General features: G+C 34.5%; 1 protein-coding gene across 3 annotated transcripts in view; it reads left to right on the forward strand.

The window, feature by feature from the left end:
* LOC113057118 (protein phosphatase 1B-like) overlaps positions 1-24,533 on the forward strand; it is a 102,219-nt gene that overhangs the window by 65,247 nt on the left and 12,439 nt on the right. Inside the window, exon 1 of one of the 3 annotated variants that reach the window (XM_026224224.1) lies at positions 19,562-19,692. The exons of 1 other annotated variant lie outside the window; for it this stretch is intronic. The gene's annotated coding sequence lies outside the window, so the exon portion shown is untranslated. Of the gene's footprint in view, positions 1-19,561; positions 19,693-24,356; positions 24,486-24,533 lie in introns of those variants that run through there. One more of the 3 variants, XM_026224223.1, reaches the window with a different exon arrangement.

A 24,533-nucleotide genomic window follows, 5' to 3' on the forward strand; every position in this document is an offset into this window, starting at 1 on the left:
ATACGCTATAAATAGCTTGTTTTTGGTTTATAAGCACATTTATTAAAAAGGAGAGTAAAGGATCAGTTATCTTCCTATGAAAAATAAAAAAATAAAAATAAACAAACAACAACACAGATTGATACAGAACTCAGAAATGTTATTGTGGATTTATGATAAAATCAGACTGTAAATGAATTCATACTCCTCCAAGAAGAGTAGTTCACACCAAACTTTTCAGCATGATGCCAATATACTGAAGATGTTAAATTGTGAATGGGTTTAGGATACCTTAAATGGTTGTGGCCATAGCGATTTATTAAAGTAACATAAAAAAATACAATAGTTATTTTACTATATCTTTACAATTTTTCATTCCAACTCTTCATAATTTTTTATATAAGTAGAAGTCATCATTTGAAGGAAGCACAATAAGTTTCATAGCTTTATTATGTTCAGGAGCCAGCATAAAATTAAAACTATCATAACTTATAAATCAAGCTCGCAATTCTTAGTACCTATAATGGCCACTAGATGGAGATATAGGATTACTTTAAAATAATTATTGTAGAAACGAGTATGATTTAAATCATTTATAGAGATCTTTCAAAGAAAAAATATGTATTTTATGTATTTTACTGATAAAATGACCCTCACTTAATTAGAATAACATGCTGAAGTATTGTGAAATACTGTATATTAAGTATTATTCTTAATAGGCTTTATGGACAGATAAGTTTTGAGTGACTCTTGAAGGATCAGCACCACATCCTCTTTTACCACTGTTTAAAGAATTTATCTTACAGAACAGTTTGCGAATGAATTTGGATAGCTTAAAATGGTTTTTGTCGTGGTGATTTTTTTGAAAATAACAGTAAAAAAGGAACCAGTAAATGTCAACTTATTTGATAACTGACCATGACAACCTGTGACATGACATTTATTAATCTCATGGATGTAACAGTAAAACTCTTCACTGACAGATAAAGCTGCAATGCAAGCAAAACTATTTCACAAATGCTTATAGGTCATTAAATCATTACAAAACACTAATAAATTATTTAAGGATTTGGTAACACTGTAAAATAATGTCTAATTTGTTAACATTAGTAAATGCATTGGTAACACTTTTATAATAACTGCCTCATTAGCTAAGCATTAGTAAATAGTTCATGATTATAAAGCCTTTTCCCTAATAATAGTCATTATTAAGCATATACATCTTTAAATAAATATAAAAATAAAGGTGTTACTAAAGTTCTATATATTGTTCTGTGTATGTGATTTCAAAGTCTAGATTGGTCGGATTAACCCTTTAACTGCCGCATCCCTTTAAACTTGATTGTCAGAGGGTTACTGTAAATGCTTATGCCCGCTGGGCACAGTTTTCCCGATGCCACCGGGGTGGCGTTGCACTGACGGCTTGAGCCCGACATCGCTGCTTGCAGCTATATTTATTATTATTTTTATTTTTTATTAAACCTTCCGGGGTGTTTTGGGGGCCTTAACATGCTCAAAAACTCTTGAAAATTGGCACACACATTGGAGTCTGCGGCCATCAGGACGCCGCAGAGGCTGGGACCCGGGCGTGGCACAGGGGCTCTACAGCGCCCCCTGGAAGACAGTCAGAATTCTTGAACCATAGCTCACACACACTTGCATGTATTTATATCAAACTCGGTACACTTATAGATCTCATTGAGCCGAACAACTTTCACACTTTATGTCATAGGCTCCGCCCAACAGGAAGTCAGCTATTCAGGGCTGTTTAAAAAAAGCATGCTCTGGAATTTGAAATACTCCTCTGAGGTTTTCAACCCGTTCGCCACGAAACTCGGTGAACATGATCTCAAGACATTGAGGATGAAAAATTGCGAGGGGATTTTTGATATCTCGAACGGTTTGCCCGTGGCGAGGCATGGAACTTATGGCGAGAAATGAGAAACAGGAAATGTCTAATAACATCCACATACATTTCCTGAATTTGATCAAACTTCATGGGTTTGTTCGTTGTATGATACCGATTGTATATATGTGGCTATTAAGAGTCAACGTTATAGCGCCACCAACTGGCAGCAGGAAGTGTGTCATTTTCCAAATGCTTTGAATTCAGCATCTTATTTTTACTCGATTTACTTAAAACTTCATCAGAATAATGACAAAACACGGCCGATGTAAATCTGTTGTGGGGATATTGATATCTGATATAGTGTTGCCATGGCAACGTGTCAAACTTGAATGTTCTGTTATGGTGAGTTTGAGGCAGACAACAAGCTCAGATTTACATGAAACTCAAAACACATATCAGTATTCTTGATAGCTAGACAATGGCAAAAGCTTTTAAAAGGGCGTGAAGGAGGCACTCTATAGCGCCACCTTTTGTCAAAAGTGGGGGGGTTAGTTTCAGCTACAGACACCAAACTTGGTACATAAATTGTTCTTTTCAAGACGGACAACTTTCTAATTCACAGTCATCAGCTACGATCAACAGGAAGTCGGCTATTTTGATTTGAATGTGTATTTTTGAGATTTTACAGTTGTGAATTAATGAATACTCCTCACAGGGGAAGTACACTATACACACCAAACGTTGTCTACATGAAGAAAAAACATCGAGGAACTTAAATTGCGAACAGATTTTGGTTAGCTTGAACGGTTTTGTCGTGGTGATTTTTTGAAATGACAGTAAAAAGTGAAACATTAATCGTCTTGTATTTTTAAATTGCAGCTTCCAAACCTTTAAAAAACATTTTTAATTTAGAAAACCAGTGATTCTGAGGAAATATGCATAGTTTCATGACTTTACAGCACTGTATGATTAAAAGAAAATTAAAAAACTGTCAGACATCTGATCTCACTCTGTCACTCTGTGTGCTGACTCTGTGTGTGTGTGTGAGTGTGAGTGGGGGAGGGGTGTGAGCTGAGTGGCAGACAGACAGAGAGAGAGAGAGAGAGAGAGAGAGAGACTTAAACATCTCTTTAATCACCAGAAAAAAAACTGTATTTTAAATAGTTATTTTTTTGTTGTTGTTGCTAATTGTGCTGTTATCATTACATCTTAAGAAATATCTTAGGCCTTATCCTTTTCTGACAGTTTCAGGGATTAAAAAAAATCCTAAAAAACCTTATTTGTGCTGCAAATAATAATTTCAAACTCATTTGATACTGACCTCTGTCACCCTGTGACATGACATTTATTTGAATTTACATAATCTCAAGGATGTAACAGTAAAACTGTTCAGCTCACAGATGAAGACTAAGCTTTAATGCAAGCAGAACTATTTCACAAATGCTTATAGGTTAATGAAATCATAACAAAACACTTTTAAATTATTTAAGGATTTGGTAACACTTTAAAATAATGTCTCAATTGTTAACATTAGTAAATGCATTGGTAACACTTCATAATAGCTGCAATTCTTAGCTAAGCATTAGTAAATAGTCAGTTCATGCTTTATATAGCCTTCTCCCAAAATTAATATTTTAGTAAGCATTTTATAAATACAGCTATAATTAAATTGTTCATGGTTTATATGCACATTTATTTTGAGGAGATTAAAGGCTGTAATCTCCCTAAAAAAATGTAAAATAAAAAATAAAATAAATAAAATAAACAAACACAGAACTCATAAATATTTATTTCAAGATGCAATAAAAGAAAACTGTACACTTGAATTTATATATATATATAATATATATATATATATATATATATATATATATATATATATATATATATATATATATATATATATATATATATATACACACACACACAATTGCATAAGTTTATATTTAAAAATGTTTAGCAAGTGTACAGCTAATAATAATAATAATGCATTTTATTTAGTTTTAGCTACAGACACCAAACTCGGTACTTAAATTGTTCTTATCAAGACGGACAACTTTCTAATTCACAGTCATAAGCTACGATCAACAGGAAGTCAGCTATTTTGATTTGAATGTGTATTTTTGAGATTTTACAGTTGTGAATTAATGCATACTCCTCACATGGGAAGTACACTATACACACCAAACTTTGACTACATGAAGAAACAACATCGAGGAACTTAAATTGCGAACGGATTTTGGTTAGCTTGAACGGTTTTGACGTGGTGATTTTTTGAAATGACAGTAAGAAGGGAAACATTAATTGTATTGTATGTCTAAATTGCAGCTTCCAAACACTTCAAGGCATGTTTTCATACAGAGATCAAATCATTATGAGGAAATATGCATAGTTTCATGACTTTACAACACTGTATGGATAAAAGAAAATAAAAAACTGTCAGACTTCTCAACTGACATGATCTCACTCTGGCCACTCCGTCTGTGTGAGGAAAGGGAGGGGGAGAGGGAGGGGGAGTGTGAGTGTGAGGGGGTTGGTGACTGTGAATCTTTGGTGACTGACAGTGTGTGTGGATTGTAGGGAGGGGCTGTCTGGCAGAGAGAGAGAGAGAGAGAGAGAGAGAGAGAGACCTAATCATTCCTTTAATAATCAGGAAAAAAAATCTATATTTTAAATTGTTATTGTTTTTGTTGTTGCTAATGGTGGTGTTTTTTTCCTTTCATTACAGGTTAAGAAATCTCTTAGGCCTTATCCTTTTCTGACAGTTTTTGGGATTTAAAAACATCCTAAGAAGCCTTATTTGTGCTGCAAATTATAATTTCAAACTCATTTGATACTGACCTATGACAACCTGTGACATGACATGACATTTATTAATCTCATGGATGTAACAGTAAAACTCTTCAACTGACAGATTAAGCTGCAATGCAAGCAAAACTATTTCACAAATGCTTATAGGTCATTAAAATCATTACAAAACACTAATAAATTATTAAAGGGTTTGGTAACACTGTATAATAATGTCTAATTTGTTAACATTAGTAAATGCATTGGTAACACTTTATAATAACTGCACTCATTAGCTAAGCATTAGTAAATAGTTCATGATTATAAAGCCTTTTCCCTTAATAATAGTCATTATTAAGCAGGAATACATCTCTAATTACATTGTTCTTGGTTTAAAAGCACATATATTACAAAGGAGATTAAAGTTTCAGTTGTCTTATAAAATAAATCAATAAACACAACCCAGTTTGATTCAGAATTCAGAAATATTTATTTCAAGATGCAATAAAAGGAAACTGTACACTTGAAAAGGTTTTGAGCGATTCTTGAAGGACTAGCATCACCTTCACTTGTACGATGGTTTGAGGAATATATCTTCCAGATAGTACCGCCGCTCCCTATATGCAGAGTATGCAGTCTTCGTAGAGCACCAACTCCCAGAGGGGGCACCAGTTGCTCAAAAAAAACGAAACAAATATGCGCCATTCTCCCATCCGCGTTCGCGACCACTCAATAGCATTTGAGAAGAAAGACTTGTAGTCACAAAACAATTGTAATGTGTTCATATAGGTGTCAGCTACAATGCACACCTTATACATTTTTTATACATTTTAAAATAAAGTGTTACTAAAGTTATATATATTGTTCTGTGTATGTGATTTCAAAGTCTAGATTGGTCGGATTAACCCTTTAACTGCCACATCCCTTAAAACTTGATTGTCAGAGGGTTACTGTAAATGCTTATGCCCGCTGGGCACAGTTTTCCCGATGCCACCAGGGTGGCGTTGCACTGATGGCTTGAGCCCGACATCGCTGCTTGCAGCTATATTTATTATTTTTTCTTCAAGGTTTCGGGGGCTTTTGGGGCCCTTAACATGCTTAAAAAGTCTTGAAAATTGGCACACACATTGGAACCTGCGGCCATTAGGGCCGGGCAGAGACTGATACACGGGCGTGGCACAGGGGCTCTACAGCGCCCCCTGGAATACTGAGGGCCATATATCATACATACTTGCACGTAGACACACGAAACTCGGTACACATGTAGATCTCATCAAACCAAACAACTTTTGTACTGCATGTCATAGGCTCCGCCCAACAGGAAGTTGGATATTTAGGGTTTAGTATTCATATTTTTCGTCAAAGTTGTGGGGGCTTTTGGGGTCCTTAACATACTCAAAAACTCTTGAAAATTTGCGCACACTTTGGAATCTGTGGCCTTTAGGAGCCTGCAGAGGCTGGGACCCGGGCGTGGCACAGGGGCTCTATGGCGCCCCCTGGAACACAGTCATAAATGTTGATGTATAGCTCACACATACTTGCTCGTATTAATATGAAACTCAGTACACATATAGATCTCATCGTGCTGAACAACTTTCGTACTGCATGTCATTCGGCTCCGCCCAACAGGAAGTCAGCTATTTAGAGTTATGTAAAAAGCGCATGCTCTGGAATTTGAAATACTTGTCATAGGTTTTTTTGCCGATTGCCACCAAATTCGGTCAACATGATCTCAAGACATTGGGGATGAAAAATTGCCAGGGGATTTTTGATATCTCGAACGGTTTGCTCGTGGCGAGGTGTTGAAATTATGGCGAGAAATGAGAAACAGGAAGTGTCTAATACCATCCACATACATTTCCTGATTTTAATCAAACTGCATCAGATTATTCGTTGTATGATGTCGATCGCATATATGTGACTATTAGGAGTCAAAGTTATAGCGCCACCAACTGGCAGCAGGAAGTGTGTCATTTTCAAAATGATTTGAATTCAGCATCTTATTTTTACTCGATTTGCTTCAAACTTCATCAGAATAATGTTAAAACACAGCCGATATAAATCTGCTGGGGGGATATTGATATCTAAAAATATTGTTGCCGTGGCAACATGTTAAACTGGAATACTTCTCAGGTGATTTTGAGGCATATAACATGCTTAGAATTTCATCAAACTCAGAACACATATCAGTATTTATGATAACTAGACACTGGCAAAAGTTCATAAGAGGGCGTGGAAGAGGCACTCTATAGCGCCACCTTTTGTCAAAAGTGGCGGGGTTAGTTTTAGCTACAGACACCAAACTCGGTACAAAAATTTTTCTTATCAAGACGGACAACTTTCTAATTCACAGTCATCAGCTACGATCAACAGGAAGTCAGCTATTTTGATTTGAATGTGGATTTTTTTTTACATTTAGCTGTGAATTAATGCATACTGCTCAGAGGAGAGTAACACTATACACACCAAACTTTGTCTACATGATGCCAAAACATTTTAAACAACTTAAATTGCCAATGGATTTTGGATAGCTTAAACGGTTTTGTCGTGGTGATTTTTTTAAATGACAGTAAAAATGGAATTATTAATTTTCCTGCATTTTTAAATTCCAAACACTTCAAAACCTTTTTTCGTACAGAAAAAAAGTCATTCTGAGTAAATATGGATAGTTTCACGACTTTACAACACTGTATGGATAACAGAAAATTAAAAAACTGTCAGACATCTCATCTCACTCTGTCCCTCTGTTTGAGTATATGTGCTTCAGACTTCCATTGTCTGAGAGAAATAGCGCCCCTACAGGTTCAATTCCCGGACTTTTACTTTCACTTTTAAATCGGTTAAAAATACAAATAAATACTTAGATTTAATTCACACTGACAATCTAAACCAACATATCTGATTATTACCGGTTCAGGGCTCATGGATAAATTATTTCTGGCCAGAGATACGTGAGAAATAGGAGAGATGAATCACCGCTGTGATCACGAGCGTCTGGAGTAAAGAGCTCAGAAAAAACGAATTTATTCCTGTTTTAAAGCTTTTAAAAATAAATTATTACAGCGATATCACACAATCAACCAATTAGAACACACCAAGAGCTAAATTCAGATGTTTTTGAACTGTTTGTGTGAAAATGAATTATTTGCGGCTGCCTATCTGAAACCACCGCCTCCGATCAGCGCGTACAGTGTCGAGCTCAAAACAAACGAATTTATTCTTGTTTAAGAGCTTTTTTAAATAAAATATTACCACAAATGCACACAATAAACCCATTGTAACACTACAAGAGCTAAATGCAGGTGTTTGTGACCCGTTTAAGTGTGCAAGACTATTTGAAAGCGCGACTGGCAGAATAACATATATCTCTCGAGCTGCAGGATTCTGCCTTTCGTCGTACGAACGAACACATCACGGACAAGATTATTTCAAAACACATAATAGCTTGGCGACTATAAACGAAAACAGCCACGTGAACATAAACTGTTGAGAAATAAATCTGAAATGGATCTACTGGATTTTAATATTAAGTGACTGCATATACCAGCTGCTTCTGTCTTCAATTTTGATCCATATAAAAAATGAAACTCATTCATCTTGGCTGCTTTTTTTAATGTGTGTACGTATTTATTTATTTATTTATTTATTTATTTATTTATTTATTTATTATTTTGCTCTAACAAGAATTAATCTATATTTAATTAAATCAATTACATTTTATTTTACATTTGATTTGTCCATTTCTGCATCTAAACGCCTAAAAACCTAAAACATGCTCTATTATACTATTGTTAGCAATTTCTTTATCGTCCAATTTATCTGGTGTACACTTTTATTTTCATAATAAACTTGTTTGTTAGATTATACACAGTTACAGTGGTCTATAATAAATATTGACAGGTTTTATTCAAGCTGTTTAGAATGATTGCAGTAGGCAAATGTTTTGAAATGTAAATAAAATAAAAAAAATTAAATAAATAAATAAATAAAAAACATTGGAAAAGAATAACTGTTGTACATTTTTATACATTTTGTATAATTTCATAGTTTATGCATTATAGTTATAAAAACAAATAAATTTAGCCACTCACATAAAATCTTATAGGCCTTATCCTTTTCTGACAGTTTTAGGGATTTTTAAAAATCCTAAAAAACCTTATTTGTGCTGCAAATAATAATTTCAAACTCAAAAAGTAAATATTCAGTTCATGCTTTATAAAGCCTTGTCCCAATATTAATAGTCAGTAGTAAGCAGTTTATAAATACAGCTATAAAAAGCTTGTTCTTGGGTTATAAGCACATTTATTAAAAAGGAGAGTAAAGGGTCAGTTATCTTCCTATGAAAAATAAAAAAATAAAAAAAAACAAACAACAACACAGATTGATACAGAACTCAGAAATTTTATTGTGGATTTATGATAAAATCAGCCTGTAAATGAATTCATACTCCTCCAAGAAGACACAAGTTCACAGCAAACTTTTTTAACATGAAGCTAATATACTGAAGATGTTAAATTGCGAATGGGTTTAGCTTAAATGGTGTGGCCATAGCGATTTATTAAAGTAACATAAAAAAATACAATCGTTATTTTACTATATCTTTAAAATTTTTCATTCCAACTCTTCATAATTTTTTATATACGTAGAAGTCATCATTTGAAGGAAGCACAGTAAGTTTCATAGCTTTATCATTTTCAAGAGCCAGCATAAAATTAAAACTATCATAACTTATAAATCAAGCTTGCAATTCTTAGTTCCAATAATGACCACCAGATGGAGCTATAGGATTACTTTTAAATAATTATTGTAAAACAAGTATGATTTAAATCATTTATAGAAATCTTTCAAAGAAAAATAATATGTATTTTATGTATTTTACTGATAAAATGACCCTCACTTAATTAGAATAACAAGCTGAAGTATTGTGAACTGTATATTAAGAATAATTCTTTATAAGCTTTATGGACAGATACGTTTTGAGTGACTCTTGAAGGTTCAGCACCACATCCTCTTTTACCACTGTTTAAAGAATTTATCTTACAGAACAGGTGTGAATGAATTTTGGATAGCTTGAATGATTTTGCGTGGTGATTTTTTGAAATAACAGTAAAAAAGTAACCAGTAAATGTCTTTTATTTTTTTAAAGTGCAGCTTCTAAACACTTCAAAAAAATGTACACATAGCAGACAAGTCATTCTGAGGAAATATGCATAGTTCCATGACTATACAACATTATATGGGTGATAGAAAATTAAAAAACTATCATACATCTGATGTCACTCTGTCCCTCTGTCACTGTGGTTAATGTGTGTGTGTGTGTGTGTGTGTTTGTGTGTGTGTTAAGTGAATTAGGTGTGAAACTATCAGGGAGCATTTAGTCTCCAGCGCCAACATTTTACAGAACTGCCACTTTCCTGGAGTCTCAGAATTACAATGTGCCAGGTTCTGAGAGATCTAAGATTCCAAAAAATGATTTAATTAGAATACTATGAAGTATTGTGAAATACTATATATTAAGACTTTATATATATATATAGGCTTAATTAACAGATTAGAGTGACTCGTGAAGGACCAGCACCACCTCCTCTTGTCCGATGGTTTGAGGAATATATCTTCCAGAATATGGGATTAAGATTTAGGAGCTCATTTTTATTCCACCTCCTTTCCTGAAAGTCTGTCTTGCAGAATTGACTAAAAATTAATCTTCACATTAATTCCTAATTATTTTGCAATTCTTTTTGTCAGTTCTTCTTGACCTGTTTTTCTCTTCCAGCTTTCCTGGACTATTGTATAGCACTCATAAATGATTAAATAAAAAATAATGGTAGTTATTAAGATTGATATGGTTTGGAATTGGTAAAATGTGCTTGGAAAAAAATCACAATAAAACAATGTTTTAATGTTTAATTTGGAATATTAACTGACATGAATGAATGCTATATAAATATTGTTCATGTTAACATAATGTTTATAAATGAAATCTTATTGTAAAGTGTTACTAAAGTTATATATATATATATATATATATATATATATATATATATATATATATTGTTCTGTGAATGTGATTTTAAAGTCTAGATGATTCGGATTAACCCTTTAACTGCCATATCATTTAAAACCTCACTGCCAGAGGGATATTGTGAATGCATGTGCCCGCTGGGCACAGTTTACCTGATGCCACCGGGGTGGCGATGGCATTGGTGGCTTGAGCCCGCCATCGCTGCTTGCAGCTATATTTATTATTATTTTTCTTCAAGGTTTCGGGGGCTTTTGGGGCCCTTAACATGCTTAAAAAGTCTTGAAAATTGGCACACACATTGGAACCTGCGGCCATTAGGGCCGGGCAGAGACTGATACACGGGCGTGGCACAGGGGCTCTACAGCGCCCCCTGGAATACTGAGGGCCATATATCATACATACTTGCACGTAGACACACGAAACTCGGTACACATGTAGATCTCATCAAACCAAACAACTTTTGTACTGCATGTCATAGGCTCCGCCCAACAGGAAGTTGGATATTTAGGGTTTAGTATTCATATTTTTCGTCAAAGTTGTGGGGGCTTTTGGGGTCCTTAACATACTCAAAAACTCTTGAAAATTTGCGCACACTTTGGAATCTGTGGCCTTTAGGAGCCTGCAGAGGCTGGGACCCGGGCGTGGCACAGGGGCTCTATGGCGCCCCCTGGAACACAGTCATAAATGTTGATGTATAGCTCACACATACTTGCTCGTATTAATATGAAACTCAGTACACATATAGATCTCATCGTGCTGAACAACTTTCGTACTGCATGTCATTCGGCTCCGCCCAACAGGAAGTCAGCTATTTAGAGTTATGTAAAAAGCGCATGCTCTGGAATTTGAAATACTTGTCATAGGTTTTTTTGCCGATTGCCACCAAATTCGGTCAACATGATCTCAAGACATTGGGGATGAAAAATTGCCAGGGGATTTTTGATATCTCGAACGGTTTGCTCGTGGCGAGGTGTTGAAATTATGGCGAGAAATGAGAAACAGGAAGTGTCTAATACCATCCACATACATTTCCTGATTTTAATCAAACTGCATCAGATTATTCGTTGTATGATGTCGATCGCATATATGTGACTATTAGGAGTCAAAGTTATAGCGCCACCAACTGGCAGCAGGAAGTGTGTCATTTTCAAAATGATTTGAATTCAGCATCTTATTTTTACTCGATTTGCTTCAAACTTCATCAGAATAATGTTAAAACACAGCCGATATAAATCTGCTGGGGGGATATTGATATCTAAAAATATTGTTGCCGTGGCAACATGTTAAACTGGAATACTTCTCAGGTGATTTTGAGGCATATAACATGCTTAGAATTTCATCAAACTCAGAACACATATCAGTATTTATGATAACTAGACACTGGCAAAAGTTCATAAGAGGGCGTGGAAGAGGCACTCTATAGCGCCACCTTTTGTCAAAAGTGGCGGGGTTAGTTTTAGCTACAGACACCAAACTCGGTACAAAAATTTTTCTTATCAAGACGGACAACTTTCTAATTCACAGTCATCAGCTACGATCAACAGGAAGTCAGCTATTTTGATTTGAATGTGGATTTTTTTTTACATTTAGCTGTGAATTAATGCATACTGCTCAGAGGAGAGTAACACTATACACACCAAACTTTGTCTACATGATGCCAAAACATTTTAAACAACTTAAATTGCCAATGGATTTTGGATAGCTTAAACGGTTTTGTCGTGGTGATTTTTTTAAATGACAGTAAAAATGGAATTATTAATTTTCCTGCATTTTTAAATTCCAAACACTTCAAAACCTTTTTTCGTACAGAAAAAAAGTCATTCTGAGTAAATATGGATAGTTTCACGACTTTACAACACTGTATGGATAACAGAAAATTAAAAAACTGTCAGACATCTCATCTCACTCTGTCCCTCTGTTTGAGTATATGTGCTTCAGACTTCCATTGTCTGAGAGAAATAGCGCCCCTACAGGTTCAATTCCCGGACTTTTACTTTCACTTTTAAATCGGTTAAAAATACAAATAAATACTTAGATTTAATTCACACTGACAAGCTAAACCAACATATCTGATTATTACCGGTTCAGGGCTCATGGATAAATTATTTCTGGCCAGAGATATGTGAGAAATAGGAGAGATGAATCACCGCTGTGATCACGAGCGTCTGGAGTAAAGAGCTCAGAAAAAACGAATTTATTCCTGTTTTAAAGCTTTTAAAAATAAATTATTACAGCGATATCACACAATCAACCAATTAGAACACACCAAGAGCTAAATTCAGATGTTTTTGAACTGTTTGTGTGAAAATGAATTATTTGCGGCTGCCTATCTGAAACCACCGCCTCCGATCAGCGCGTACAGTGTTGAGCTCAAAACAAACGAATTTATTCTTGTTTAAGAGCTTTTTTAAATAAAATATTACCACAAATGCACACAATAAACCCATTGTAACACTACAAGAGCTAAATGCAGGTGTTTGTGACCCGTTTAAGTGTGCAAGACTATTTGAAAGCGCGACTGGCAGTATAACATATATCTCTCGAGCTGCAGGATTCTGCCTTTCGTCGTACGAACGAACACATCACGGACAAGATTATTTCAAAATACATAATAGCTTGGCGACTATAAACGAAAACAGCCACGTGAACATAAACTGTTGAGAAATAAATCTGAAATGGATCTACTGGATTTTAATATTAAGTGACCGCATATACCAGCTGCTTCTGTCTTCAATTTTGATCCATATAAAAAATGAAACTCATTCATCTTGGCTGCTTTTTTTAATGTGTGTACGTATTTATTTATTTATTTATTTATTATTTTGCTCTAACAAGAATTAATCTATATTTAATTAAATCAATTACATTTTATTTTACATTTGATTTGTCCATTTCTGCATCTAAACGCCTAAAAACCTAAAACATGCTCTATTATACTATTGTTAGCAATTTCTTTATCGTCCAATTTATCTGGTGTACACTTTTATTTTCATAATAAACTTGTTTGTTAGATTATACACAGTTACAGTGGTCTATAATAAATATTGACAGGTTTTATTCAAGCTGTTTAGAATGATTGCAGTAGGCAAATGTTTTGAAATTTAAATAAAATAAAATAAAAATTAAATAAATAAATAAATAAAAAACATTGGAAAAGAATAACTGTTGTACATTTTTATACATTTTGTATAATTTCATAGTTTATGCATTATAGTTATAAAAACAAATAAATTTAGCCACTCACATAAAATCTTATAGGCCTTATCCTTTTCTGACATTTTTAGGGATTTTTAAAAATCCTAAAAAACCTTATTTGTGCTGCAAATAATAATTTCAAACTCAAACAGTAAATATTCAGTTCATGCTTTATAAAGCCTTGTCCCAATATTAATAGTCAATAGTAAGCATATAAGCACATTTATTAAAAAGGAGAGTAAAGGGTCAGTTATCTTCCTATGAAAAATAAAAAAAACAAAAAAAAAAACAAACAACAACACAGATTGATACAGAACTCAGAAATTTTATTGTGGATTTATGATAAAATCAGCCTGTAAATGAATTCATACTCCTCCAAGAAGACACAAGTTCACAGCAAACTTTTTTAACATGAAGCTAATATACTGAAGATGTTAAATTGCGAATGGGTTTAGGATAGCTTAAATGGTGTGGCCATAGCGATTTATTAAAGTAACATAAAAAAATACAATCGTTATTTTACTATATCTTTAAAATTTTTCATTCCAACTCTTCATAATTTTTTATATACGTAGAAGTCATCATTTGAAGGAAGCACAGTAAGTTTCATAGCTTTATCATTTTCAAGAGCCAGCATAAAATTAAAACTATCATAACTTATAAATCAAGCTTGCAATTCTTAGTTCCAATAATGACCACCAGATGGAGCTATAGGATTACTTTTAAATAATTATTGTAGAAACAAGTATGATTTAAATCATTTATAGAAATCTTTCAAAGAAAAATAATATGTATTTTATGTATTTTACTGATAAAATGACCCTCACTTAATTAGAATAACAAGCTGAAGTATTGTGAACTGTATATTAAGAATAATTCTTTATAAGCTTTATGGACAGATACGTTTTGAGTGACTCTTGAAGGTTCAGCACCACATCCTCTTTTACCACTGTTTAAAGAATTTATCTTACAGAACAGGTGTGAATGAATTTTGGATAGCTTGAATGATTTTGCGTGGTGATTTTTTTAAATAACAGTAAAAAAGTAACCAGTAAATGTCTTTTATTTTTTTAAAGTGCAGCTTCTAAACACTTCAAAAAAAAATGTACACATAGCAGACAAGTCATTCTGAGGAAATATGCATAGTTCCATGACTATACAACATTATATGGATGATAGAAAATTAAAAAACTATCATACATCTGATGTCACTCTGTCCCTCTGTCACTGTGGTTAATGTGTGTGTGTGTGTGTGTGTGTGTTTGTGTGTGTGTTAAGTGAATTAGGTGTGAAACTATCAGGGAGCATTTAGTCTCCAGCGCCAACATTTTACAGAACTGCCACTTTCCTGGAGTCTCAGAATTACAATGTGCCAGGTTCTGAGAGATCTAAGATTCCAAAAAATTATTTAATTAGAATACTATGAAGTATTGTGAAATACTATATATTAAGACTTATATATATAAGACTATATATAGGCTTTCTGAACCGATTAGAGTGACTCGTGAAGGACCAGCACCACCTCCTCTTGTCCGATGGTTTGAGGAATATATCTTCCAGAATCCGGGATTAAGATTTAGGAGCTCATTTTTATTCCACCTCCTTTCCTGAAAGTCTGTCTTGCAGAATTGACTAAAAATTAATCTTCACATTAATTCCTAATTATTTTGCAATTCTTTTTGTCAGTTCTTCTTGACCTATTTTTCTCTTCCAGCTTTCCTGGACTATTGTATAGCACTCATAAATGATTAAATAAAAAATAATGGTAGTTATTAAGATTGATATGGTTTGGAATTGGTAAAATGTGCTTGGAAAAAAATCACAATAAAACAATGTTTTAATGTTTAATTTGGAATATTAACTGACATGAATGAATGCTATATAAATATTGTTCATGTTAACATAATGTTTATAAATGAAATCTTATTGTAAAGTGTTACTAAAGTTATATATATATATATATATATATTGTTCTGTGAATGTGATTTTAAAGTCTAGATGATTCGGATTAACCCTTTAACTGCCATATCAAGTTCAAGTTCAAGTTCAATTTATTTGTATAGCGCATTTACAACAGCCTCCTGGCTGACCAAAGTGCTTTAACATAAGAGCAAGAATATTACACATACATAAAAATAGACCAGACAAAAAATTTAAAACCACCCATTTCAAAATGTAGCATAACACAGTAGTCAGTACACTAAGGAAAATAAAAAAGTTTTTAGCAAAGATTTAAAAATAGACAAGGAAGGGGCCAGTCTGATCTCTAAAGGCAGGGTATTCCAGAGTCGTGGCCCAGCCACTGCAAATGCACGCTCCCCTCTACGCTCCCCTCTATCCTTTAAAACCTCACTGCCAGAGGGATATTGTGAATGCATGTGCCCGCTGGGCACAGTTTACCTGATGCCACCGGGGTGGTGATGGCATTGGTGGCTTGAGCCCGCCATCGCTGCTTGCAGCTATATTTAATTTGTTGTTTTTCTTTACAATGAATTGTCTATTTGTGTAAGATTGTGTTTAACACAAGAATGATGATCAGGTCAACACATTGAGGTATAGAAATTCTACACTGATTTTTTTTTTAAATAACGGTGCTGGTATCGGTTGATACTCAGATACTCAGAATTTCTGGTATCGTATTGGCGCTTTAACAGAAAAAAAAAAGTTGTATCCAGCCAGCCCTAGTGTTTTGACAGTATTAGCACAAAAGCTAACTTAGTCCAGTAAACAGGACCTGATTGACAGGGTTTTTTTAGAGCATGTGCTTCGGCTGATCCCCTTCAGAACAACCGCACATCAGATCAGGGCATCAAAGAAATGTATAACGGCTCTAAAGCAGATGCAATTAATGTACTAGGGATTAGGGCTGCACGATATTGGGGAAAAATGACATTGCGATATCTTATTTTTCTGCAATATATATTGCGATATGAAATCTAATCAAATTTTTTCTTACAAATGAAAATGGGGTGAGCACACTTACATTCACATTTTAAATGATTTAAACATCAGAGTATTAATTAAATTAGAGTAAATTATTTGTTTGTAAGTTTAGGATATGGTTTGAATTGTTAACATAGTAACTAACATGAACTTACCATGAGCAATACTTTTGTTACTATATTTATTAATCTTTGTTTATCTTAGTTTATAAAAACACTGCTGTTCATTGTTTGGTAATGTTACTTCACAGTGCATTAACTGTTAACAAATACTGTACAACTTTTGATTTCAACAATGAAGGCTATAGCCTGAATGTTGAAATTAACAATGTTGTAGAAGTGCAGATTAGTAATAGTAAATTTTAAATAATGTGGTTAAATAGTTTAATAAATAGAACATTATTGTAAAGTGTTAGAGATTTTTTTACCAATTCAGACATCTCGTGAGTTCAGTGTTGGACAGGTCAGTTTTTTAAACCATTCATTAAATTGAATGGGTTCAAAGGAATCATTAGATCGCGAATCAGACGTGTACAGCACGCATTGTGTAATTATCTCTGCAGTTTAGGATATTGCACAAGATTTGACAACACAGAAAACATTTCATCACCGGGATAATTATTTTTTTTCGACACCATCGTGTCAATTGATTTTAATATGCACAGGGGAGAGAGAGCAAGACAGCACTCTTGCTGTTTGAAGACTGTGAAGGTGAGGGTGTGTGCGGCCAGGGCTCTCTCGGGTGTGCAGCCAGGGAGCAGCTGCCCCGTACAGTTAATGAATAACGGATTAACTACGACAGCCTACATCGCACATCCTGTCGAATCCTGTCACGTGGATTCGTACATCGCGATATCGATGCTTAAATGACACATCGTGCAGCCCTACTAGGGATACTCATTTTTGTTATTTTTCTCAACCAAGGCTTGTTAACCAATTATTAACCATTAACTGACAAGATTATTTTAAATTAGAATTGAATTAAATTTAGAAAGGATAAGATCTGTGACTCCTTAAAAATACTAACATTTGTTTCCCAGGGAATAATTTTACATGCGTAAAAACCAACAAACAACAGAACATGACGATTCACAATGTCTTCATATCACATCACGCACCTGCAGCGCTACTGCCAGCAGAGAAAAACATAATAAAGCTAGGCTATATATAGTGAATAAATAGGCCTATACAATAAATATATTTTTACTTGAATAATAAATTACAAAAATGAATGAAAAACGCAGAAACAGATGGCAGAAAGCGGCATCTTATTTTTCTTAAGGCTTATTTTGTTCAAAGATTTGTTTTTATTGTGAATTTACACAAAGGAAAACTTTTTACAATTCCGATTATCATTATTACTAAAAGGATAAGTTACTTACCCTGTTAGAAGGAAAAAAAAAAATCAAGTGATTGTGCTGGTGCCACATGTGCCCACAAAGTTAAGCTTTGCAACTTTGTCAAAGCAGCCTGTCCGTTATCATAATAAAATATGTTCAGTCAAACATGGAAAAAAAAAAAAACACACTGCTCAGTTTAAGTAATAAAATCTGTCCTGTTAAGTGTTATCACCGTACCGTCATGATGTTATGCATAATATTTTGGTTTACATAGATATTGGAACATTAGTGAAATAGGCTATAATAAATAAAAATTGACAAAATATTTGTCGAATGAGAGACCCAACCTTACTTTTATTTTTTTATTTTAGCCTAAATTAATTCATCTTGGCTTGTCGTTTATGTTGCTATAACTTCTTATAGACAATTTTTTATTCTTTTTCTTTTTAAATAGTCTATTGTTAATGGAAATTATAATATTTATTATAATGTTTGTAAACATTTCACGTCGGCATTAGGCCTATTTCTGAATGAAATAATAAAATGCGACTTATTAATAGCCTGTGCGACATGTTTTTTCTCTCTAAAAAATGTTTTTTATACGTTTCGTACAGCCTATTTTAACGATGCAGCAAACCTTTTTAAATATTTTTTATAAATTACTGTAAATAAATGACTTTTTAAACCGTTTAACTGTTTGTATTAATAGATCAAAATTCTCAATGGACGGGTTAACTGGTTAAAATGAACATCCCTATAATGTACTTTTGTGACTGCGAATAAGTGCAGTGTCCTGTAAGAGTATTAATTTTATCAGGCAACCCAAATGTGTTTCTTGATTTGAAACGATTTCACTCATTATAACATGCAGAAACTAAGAAATTAATTTTTCTATTTACATATTTATTTTAAGGAAAATGAATGGCCTGGTTTCTACAACTTACAATTTCTTTTGCAAAAATCGGGCTTTAAACTTGAAAAAAAAAATAGATTTGACATTTATCGTGATAATTATTATTTATAATTATTATAATTATCGACTGATATGAAAAAATTCTCGTCATAATTACCTTGATGATTTTATTTTTAGCCATATCACCCAGGCCTATGTGAATGTATGTCGCGTTGCACAGGATCTTGAGACTGAGGTGCCAGAACTGCAGCTGACAGAATGCACTGTACTAAGATTTTTCTTCAAAAGCAGATCGAGGATACATTTTTGTTTTAAAAATCTTCATATCGCACACTCCTAGTTCAATGAATGAAATTCACTGTTAGTTTTGCTTGTCCGGTATCTCGCTGTACGTGCAACTCCAAGGGACTGATCGCAGGAAAGATGCACTAAAGTGCCCTGTTGAAGCTCTGTTACCATAGAAACCACTCTTAGCTGCCACTCCAGGCTCAGTAGGCATGGAAACGGAACATATGACAGTGGTCCAGTGGTTACATCACTGCAGTGCCACAGATCTCAGGAGTGTGTTGAACTGCTCTCTTCACTTCATTGGAATGTGGAAATCTTGTATGAACAGCCTGTCATCTGGATGTGTAAGTTTTGAATGCAGGCCAACGTTAGGTCAGGTAAGGATCATTTTATGGTCATAAACTGACTCATCATGTTAGCGGACCGAGCTGGTAATGTAGGATATTAATAGAATTCCTGGAGTCAGCCTAAGACTGTTGTCAGGATTCAGATAAGAGGTGGTTGTTATAAAAATGCACTCTAGCCTGAACTGCCTGGTCAGTGCTGACCTTTTAAAATGTATTGTCCACAATGCCTTTTTCCTGTCTATAATGAAGATATCATGATTCATCGTGATGAGGGGACGTGGGTGATGGTCGATGAAAGTCACCGTTGGGCACAGGTGGTCTGAAATAGAGTGGATGAGGACCAGGCTGTTTTTCCTTTTGTTGCGTCCCAACATTGAAACACTCTTCAAAGGTCTAGCCCACTTCCTGTCTCGACAGGATGCGTTTTATTTGTTTGTTTTAGTGCTTTGGCACAGTGTGCCCTCTGGTTCCATGCACATTCATAGGCAATGAGTTATTATCATCTGGGCTTTTTTCATTTACTGTGATGCTAAACAGAGCGCGTGATCAAAGCGTGGCTAATCTGGAGTCAAGGCACAGGTGCTGGAAGCGGTTTCCAATGAAAACTATCATTTAGTGCTCAAGAAAGTGGACATCTTTTTTTAAATGTAGTAACTCTTCTATTGCACTTTTATATGGGTTAATTCACCCCAAGAGATGTGATGGAAGTTGCTTGGCCATTTAACTTTTTTGTGATTACCTTTATTAATTGGAATTGCAAAACAAAATATACATTTATTTTACTTGGTTTAACCACAACTGCCATCTTGGTTTCATGGCCCACAACAACAGGGTTTTACAGGGTTGTTTAAAGTTGTGGTACCTTGAAACATAAACTTATCTGTAGACATTTTAACATTTTATTTATTGTTTTTTATACTTTTAAACTCAAATGTAATGATCAAGATTGCACATAATCTGTTAAGACTATGGAGCAGCAGTACTTACCACACATTTTACAAGATTAGATGTTTGTCAGTGGTGCTGAGGATCTGCAAATCAGTCGCCATAGTCCTCATCTCTATTTACTTTATATGGTAAGTGAAATTTTATGTACTGTAATTTAACAGGCAACCATTAGCAATTGTTATGTGTTTCCGTTGTCTTTCTGAATAGCCTACGCATTCATGCTTCGGGCACACACCCTAACTTCCCCCTCCCCCGCCCCCGATGTCATCGTCAATCGCAATGTTTCATCGTCCGATGTCAATTTTGTGGACATCGCCCAACCCTAGCGTAAGTATAGTGCTCATGTATAGTGTAGCTATTTAGTATGCATGCGGAACACTTTCATGTTTTGTTTTATTTCAGCTTTTCAGTTGCCTTCATTTTGAGATCGAGTGAACCAAATTTACTTCAGATAAGCCCTACATGTGATCTCTTATGGTGAACATGGCCCTAGCTTCCCATTGATGAAAACGGAGTCTTTGCTGAAGGCTCAGGATCTGGGTAAATGGATGGGGGTTTGCATGCAATTCTATCTGGGTTTATTTATAGTGCAGTAGGCGTGAGGTGTGGCCAGCTCAGACGCTCAGACTTGCTGTTCTGTGACATCATTGCATACCACATGACTGGATTGCAGCTTGCTGAGCAATAGTGGGGTCCCAAATATGTAATCTTTTGCATTTTGTTAGGTTAACTTAACCACATAATAAATCTTTTGTTTGGATCCACAGTTTAATTTCACAAATTTAAGAAATAAAGGTGTATAGCAGAATTTGGCACATGAGCACCTTAAATGTGAATTTTTTTTATTTATTTTTTTTTAACACACAGACACTCTCCAACTTTATCACAGAATGGATTTTCCTTGAAACCCCAACAGCAGTAGTTGTATGAAATTTTCCATTGGAATATTGACTTCCTAGTGTTTTATGTGGTTAGTTAACCTGAGTCTCCTATTACCTGTAGGACTTTCTGAGATCTTTACTCTTCTGATAAATGGAGATTTTACAGATCTCTAGTCTACATATTTTTTTTTATTGTGCTGGTTGATAGTGAATATGTTTGATAATTCACTTTTTTTATTTTTTTTTAGTTAAAAAATTTAGTGAATAACATTTGACACATGATCAAACGTGCAAACTTAGAATAATTTACATTTTTCTACATTTGCTTTTTTCTAGGAGTGCAACATAGAAAGCATGCAAAAGTTTACTATTGTAAACCTGCACTTTTTCAGTTATTGGTCTGTCAAGGCCCAGGTATACTTCATTTTCCTGTCTTTGCACAGCCATGCCTGCAGGTTTTAAAGTATATTCAGCCATGGATGAGTGCAAATTACCACGTAGTGGATTCTTCTCTCTATCAACATTCACCTTTAGCGGATAATGGCCAATTGCAGAACACAGATGCATGAAGTGGGGTCAGCAACCTTTCTAACTTTTCTTAATTATTTTCTTAATCTCTCAGTAACATGTTGAATTGGTGTCAGGGCTGTCATTGAGAGAAAGAACACTGATTGGATGTTGACTTTATCGAATGAGTCAGTAGCTGGGAATTTAAGCGAAAGTGATGAAATCAGGCAAGTAAATGAAACGGACAAAAGGCTGTTTTTTGATGTGACATGATCTTAAGCATTCCAATATAGTTTTCATAACAACAATAACAGTTTAAAATAGGTTATCAATGTTACTGATATTCAATTTGACAAGCAAGCGTTGCATTTTTTGTTTCGTATATATGCGTTTATCTCATAACTTCATTTGGTTTATCTGTTTAAATGACAAATTTTTACTTTTACTGATAAACCGCTAACTCCTTTCACACAGATGCAGAACGCACAAGTTAGTTTGCTATCGGCTGTAGTCTGTGCAGTATGTTCACATGCAGCTTTTTGGTACAATGCTGCCTTATTTATATATATGTATTAGGGGTGGGGGAAAAAAATAATACGGTATAGTATCATGTTTTTTTCCGCGGCACTACTGTATCGATACACGGATGCCAAGTATCGATCTTTTAGTATACTATTGGGTAGAATAATAAAAATCTATTTCTTGACAATACACTAGATGATGGTGTAGAGTTTTTTTGAGGTCAGCTGGGTCACCTTCAGCATGTAGTAAGTTAGTAAAATAAAGATGATGCAGTGACAGTCATTTATTAATTTATGCCAGGAGTTATGTAAATGAAAAATGAACTTGAGATTGATGTGAAACTTTAGTCGTAGAGCTTTTTAAGGATATAATTTATAGTTTTTGAAGTTAATTGCATTATTTTACATGAAAACTTGAAATAACTCTGAACTAATGTAAACAAAGAATGCTTCTGTGCGCTGGCGTCCTCCCAGTTAAGAGATTAAGTTAAAAGTTTTTAAACAAACACTGTTAATACATATTTAGTTAAATGAAAATGAATTTTAATGCTATAAAAGTGTGTACATTGAAATAAACAGCAGATGTACATGTTAATACCTTCTTTAACATAGGAAAACTCTGCTAATAGACCTATACATATTTTAATTTTATTAACAAATGTACATTTTAATGCTGGTGAATAAAATGAAACGATCCACTCGCATGTCTCTGCTCATGACGGTACCTGGATCAGTGAGCTGTGTCTGGGGCTGATGATGTCACTTCCAGGGAGGCATGTTGTACATGCCCCCATCCCTTGACTCCACCCCCATGTCAAAACAGTGCCAGAAAGTGAGACGCGCAGAAACGTGAAACGCAAAGGGATCAACAGAATTGCAACCTCAAACTTGACTGAAACTCGAAATAAAAGCAGTGTTGCAAATAAATTAATAGAAATGGCTATGTATTTCAAAATCATTGCTTTTGCACTTTTTCGTTTATATTTGGCAATACTTTATTTTTGTTTGCAAAAAGCACATATACTTGTTCTCAATACTTTCATTTTTGTTTACTCTCGTGTGTGTGTGTGTGTGTGTGTGTGTGTGTGTGTGTGTGTGTGTATATATATATATATATATATATATATATATAATTTTATGCATTTAGCAGACGCTTTTATCCAAAGCGACTTACAGTGCATTCAGGCTATCAATTTTTACCTGTGATGTGTTCCCGGGGAATCGAACCCAATGCTCCACCAATTGAGCTACAGGAGCACAATGTGGCATTATATTGACTCCATATAGAACAGCATGTTAATGTTTTAAACTATACAGGTTATGTAAGGTTGCATGTTAGTTTGATCGGTTTGTGCCTGAACACCTTTTGCAAAACAGTAGTCAAATTTTCACAGTGCAAGTAAGCTGTCTGTCTTCATTACAAATGGAACTAGAATTGTTATACATTTATTTGTGTACTCGTAAGGTTTTCTGTGAATCAAAGCTGTAACCTGTGGATAAAAAGAGCTGTCGTGTGACTGCCCTCCTTTCACTGTTGGCTGACTGTGAGCTCTGAGTTCCAGAACTCTGCTAGTGCTGTTGGATTAAACCTTTGATACGGAGTTCACTGCAGCACGAGTAAATAGGCTCACTTTCACTCTATCCTGTAAATAGATCCCGAGGTCTGATTCAGTGAGGAAGAGATGAACCTGTTTCTTAGCATGTGTGGTTTTAGTTGCATGGGTTCTGAACTTCTGAATGGAGCTTCCATATATCTGTTACTCTCACCACGGTAACCAAGTGCCTCATTTCAACAACAGACAAGCAGAAATCTGTTTTGATTTAAAAAAATAAATGAAAAATATAAATATGTGTGTCCACTGTCTAGTGTGATTCATCTGGCAAGTAGAAATAATCCAGACAGTTACATGTCACAGCTTGACTTTGAGTTCTAACAGGTAGTTCATCTGAGGAGAGCAAATCCTGGGTGAGAACTTAGTTTAATCTCTGCAATCACTTCAGTTACATTAACACT

This window comes from Carassius auratus, chromosome 38 (assembly GCF_003368295.1).
Source record: "Carassius auratus strain Wakin chromosome 38, ASM336829v1, whole genome shotgun sequence".
NCBI classification, from domain to species: Eukaryota; Metazoa; Chordata; class Actinopteri; order Cypriniformes; family Cyprinidae; genus Carassius; species Carassius auratus.